Below are 5,325 nucleotides of genomic sequence, written 5' to 3'. Positions count from 1 at the left end.
TTTCCTTTGAAGCAACTTTAGCATCTTACTGGTTGTCTTATTAATTGGTTAATAAACTTTTAGACAAAGTTTATCCTAAACAAACAAAAAAATGCTGTTTTGCATCAGAATCTTAAAAGGAGTTCAAGAGAGGACAATAGCAAATAGATTTTATGCAAATGGAAAAGTTTAATTTTACTAGCTAACAAAGTATCAAAATAAATTAAAATACTTTTTAGAAATTACACTTAAGGAACTGCTAGGGGAGTGAGGGGCACACCTCATCAACAAGGGTACCTGCATAATCAATGTTTGTATACCTAACACGGAATTGTACCCCACATCTTTCAAATTTTTAAAAAAGCAAACTTTTAAAAAAGAAAACAATGTTGATAATCACTATTTTGAATGCGTGATTTTGGGTATTTATTTCCAAAGGTTTTCTGCAGTTTCCGAGTTTTCTATTATAACAAAAATCATTCTTTACATAATTAAAACATGTTGTCTTAAATAAAATATATGAAGAATACCTTCAGGACATAATGAAAATTCAATTTAGTTTTTCAGTTTTTCCTTTTTAGGCTGCTATATGTTTATTCCAAAAAACAATGTAAGAGAATATATCTATTTCTTCTGGGTTTTCTAATTTGTTGACTTTTAAAATAGATATAATTATTTTAAAATGAATAAAAAAGCATTGCAGGAAAGTAAGGTAAGCCTATGGGTTTACAGAGAGTAAAACTCATGCTAGAATTACTATTGATCAAATATTTACTAAAGTTTTATTGTCATGATGGACAATTTATAAACAAAAGACAAGAGTGAAGATGATTGCTCAAAAGTTAAGAAATGACAATCTCTGAAGAGATACTATAGTTTGTAGTTTGACATTATAGGATGTTTTAAATAAATAGGTCTTGCATGCAGTATTACAGCTGACTGCTTTATTTAATCCATGTGTTTGCATTGATACCATTTTAGAGACAGATACTAAAGATTTAAGCAGTATGTGTTGTCATATAGTATGTGATAGGCAAATTAGTTTCTATTTGTTTAAAGAATACTAATTTTAATATAATTTTATTTCCTTTTGTCTTATTTATGATAGACATATGTTTATAACTTCAAAGGGAAGTTATATATTGCAGGATTCTGTAACATTTAGCTGACCATCAAGTATTTAATGACATTTAGGTTACTTCTGAAATTCTAGTAATCCCAGTGTTTCCCATCTTCATCTGGATTTGTCAACCTGGTAATTGCATGGGGGTGAAACCAGTTTCTTTGCTGCTGATGTCAAGAGAAGCCATAAGCCCTTTTTATATCCTGGATTGACTGGAAACTGTACATATATATGAACAGTAGAGATTAGACCAGGACCAAGCAATTCACAGCCTTTTGATCAAAAGACTATGTCTGCACAAAGATATGAGAGAGCCCCATGTGAATAAAAACTCACAGATGAACCATCATCAAGAACAATCTTCATGAAGAACCATCCTTTGTGAATAAATACATATATAAATAAGCTATTCTTTTTTTCTTAGTTCTTTGACTTCTGCAAAGATGAGCAGGTGGCTGCTGTATGCTCTCATTTAAAATCTCTTGTAAAAAAAAAAGGATGATAGAATAAGATGGATAAACAAACTGAATTTCAAAATCAGTACTAATGATCAAAAATTTGCAAAACTTTTGTAAAAACTTATGTTGCATTGCAATTTTTTCATTATTTTCCATTTTGCTTATTTTTTCTCCAAAGTCCAATGAAGGCAATGCAGTCTAATTTTAAGAAAATTGGCAATATTATGAAATGATTACTTTAAAATGATTCAAATGTTGCCTGAGGTCTAAATGTAGAAACAGTCACTGCCTCATTATGTCTATTTGCATAGGTAGAATTCGTGGGCCTAAACAAATATCAGGAGGTTAATCAATTTTCATTTCTGTTACATAAATGTTTTACTGGAATTTTCTTTAATAAATTTTGTTATTTTGGCATTTTAACATGAAATTACAACAACAGCATATTTAAAGTGATTCAACAGGAGAACACAAATATAACTGGAAAATAGTAGACAATGGGAAATACTGTGACAAATAACTAAATACTTTTTGCCATGCACACATATTACATAAGAAGAAAAATGACACATTTTTCTTAATCTGGATCAAATCATAGATTGCTACCATCAGTATATCACTTCCAATATCTGTCTGCATCATTGTAGTGATTTCTCAGTTAACTATAATTGCTGGTGTACCCTCCTGTGGTATATAATTGAGGAACACCAGATGAATATTTACTATGATGTTGACTAAAAAGTTATAAGAGCAGAAGCAGGGCTTGTCAGTTTATCAGCACACTAGTATAACAAACTTTTCAATATCAAGCGATATCAAGTAATAAAATCTAGGAAGAAGTGCCATACAGATCCCCAGAATGCCAGCCATTTGTGCTGTGAGCTAATGAAAAAACACATTATGCTGATCTCGGTATGCTTGAAAGGAAAAAATGCCAAGAAAAACCACTGTTGTGTTTACTCTCCTAATTATGACAAATCAATTATTGGTATAAAAAAGACAAAATATAGGCTGGACAACTAACATAATGAGATGAGTATATTGAGAGATGATTTTAGATGATATTATATATATAAATAGATGCTTTTAAAAAAAGTTGTTTTTTAATAGGGTAAGTGGAAAACATATTTGAAGAGATTTATAAGTACAATAATAACTAATGCTGAAATTCTTTGTCAGATAAATTTTGTTTATTTATCAGAAATGTAGACAATAGGGTATTTGATTTTACCAGATACATTTTACCATATAGCAGAATACTCCATTATGTTATTCTGTCGAGGAAGTCTCAACAGATATATGCTGCACATAGATAATGCAAGCAGTAGCCATAATCTAAATTTGTCATGAAATTCCCACAATATTTTTCCATATTAAAATAAATTAGGATAAAGTCTTCCACAAAATGAACTTTTATCATCATTTTTAAGTATGCTATAACTTGTATTACGGCATTAAACATGGAAAACCAAAATGTAGTTTTTGTGTAATTATTACCAAAAAATATTACTTTATAATGAATTTGCTAACAAGGCATTTAATCATCTATGGTTCCAGCATTCTCAGACCAATGCTTCTTAGAAAAAGAACTCTAGGCGCCCGGCAGCCTTCCCGCGCAACCCTCCTCGGCCGTGGTCATGGTGCAGGCCTGGGACACGGACGAGAGTCTCCGGACGACCCGCGGCGGCCGCACTGCCCCGAGCCCGGCCGCCCGGTGGGCCTGAAGCGACTGCACCAGCTCGGGGTGCTCTACTGGAAGCTGGATGCTGACATATATGGGAATGATCCAGAATTAGAAAAGATCCGAAGAGAGAGAAACTACTCCTGGATGGACGTAATAACCATATGCAAAGATAAACTACCCAATTATGAAGAAAAGATTAAGATGTTTTATGAGGAGTATTTGCACTGGGATGATGAGATCCGCTACATTCTGGTTGGCAGTGGGTACTTTGATGTTAGAGATAAAGAGGACAAGTGGATCCGGATCTTCATGGAGAAAGGAGACATGATAAGGCTCCCTGCAGGAATCTACCACTGCTTCACGGTGGATGAGAAGAACTACACAAAGGCCATGCGACTGTTTGTGGGAGACCCAGTGTGGACAGCGTACAACCGACCCGCTGACCATTTCGAGGCCTGAGGACAGTACCCGAAGTTTCCGGCACAGACAGCATAGCAGCGCTCCCTGGAACTGACAGGCGCCTTGTTAGGGTCCTGCACACAGTAACCAAGCAGACCATCAATCGTTTTCTCTTGACTTTTTTTTTTCTTTCCAATCTTTTTTTGTTTTTTTTTTCATTAATCAGTATTTTTTATTATGGTTTTGTGGGGTACAGTTAAGGGCTAGGTGTACAATTACGTTTCATTCAGGCACCCTGTTGATAAGAGGTGTTTTCCCATCCCCAGACAGATGTTTGCTACTGTTAATCCCATCCCCCTCCCCCCCATAGTTTCCCAGTACCGTCAGTCATTTTCTTATAGTATTGCATTGGATGTTCAAGGTCCATTATATGAGTGAGAACATGTGATATTCGAATCTTTGTTTCTGTGAAAGGTCACTCAGTATTATAGACTCTAGTTCCATCCAGGTTGCTGCAAAATTCATGATTTTGTTCTTTTTTTATGGCTGCGTAGTATTCCATCGTGTATATGTACCACATTTTTTTAATCCAGTCCTCTTTTGATGGGCAGCATGGTTGTTTCCAGGTTCTTGCTATTGTGAACAACGCTGCGATAAACATACGTGTGCAGGTATCTTTTTTATAGAGTGATTTGTGTTTGTAGGGTACGTCTGAGGCGAGGTAACCTTTCCTTTGCAGATTATTTGATGAGACTATTTTTTAATGAAACGATCTTGAAACTGATTTTCACATGGAAGCAACTTGGAAATGTCGACGGATCACTTCATTTTCTCTAACTTGATTAAGACGAGTGGTTCCCACCTTCCATGTGAAAGTTTCCTTTCTCTTGGAAGGCGAGGCGGAAGGATCGCCTGAGCCCAGCAGGTCGAGGCTACGGTGGCCATGAGTGTGTCACTGCACTCGAGCCTGGGTGACAGAGTGAGCTCTGACTCGGAAAAAAAAAAAAAAAAGAAAGATTCCTATCTCAAAATGTGGCTCCTTGGGCTCATTCTGGGGCAGGGGCAGTAGCAGGTAATACAGCTAGCCAGATAAAAGACACTTCTCCCAAAACTATCCCTTGGGGTGAGGGGTGCTTGCTGTGAGGGAAAAGCTCCTCCTGTTAGGGCCCTCTGAGTTGCTTATGCTATTTCCTTGCTCAGAATAAAGTGACTGCCTTGATTTTATGCTCATGGCTTGGAGTTACCTTCCATTCAAGTATATGTGACTTTTTGCCTGGTATCTTAAAATCACCTCTGTTTATATGATTGTATATATATAGAACTAACTTCTATATTAGCTGTATTTTTTCAATGTGTGATTTCTAGTTTTCCAATTAAGCTTTTGAATTTTAACACGAGAATTTGCACACTATTTTCCTGTGTAACAGTTCTGCTATACATTTGTCTAATTTGTTATAATCACAGAAAAATCCCAAATCAACCTTATGTTTTAGATGGTCAGGCTGTTTTCTAAAATTTTTTTTAAATCTTCACATTTAAATTAATCTTTCATCATTTTTACATTTTTGTTTCCCACTGCACAGAGAAAACTCAAGCCTTACATGTTTAAGTAAACTCTGTCTCAATTTTAGGATTAAAATATAGGCAGGTAGCATGATAGTATTATTCTATTTCAATTATTA

The 5,325-nt window shown here is 35.1% G+C and overlaps 1 pseudogene; it reads left to right on the top strand.

The window, feature by feature from the left end:
* Positions 1–3,194: 3,194 nt before the first annotated feature.
* LOC103261821 lies at positions 3,195–3,739 on the top strand (annotated as a pseudogene).
* The last annotated feature ends 1,586 nt before the right edge of the window (positions 3,740–5,325 follow it).

The sequence above is a fragment of the Carlito syrichta genome, unplaced genomic scaffold (assembly GCF_000164805.1).
Source record: "Carlito syrichta isolate Samal-C Ts95f unplaced genomic scaffold, Tarsius_syrichta-2.0.1 Scaffold304021, whole genome shotgun sequence".
Lineage (NCBI taxonomy): Eukaryota > Metazoa > Chordata > Mammalia > Primates > Tarsiidae > Carlito > Carlito syrichta.
This window is presented reverse-complemented; position numbering and strand designations above follow the sequence as displayed.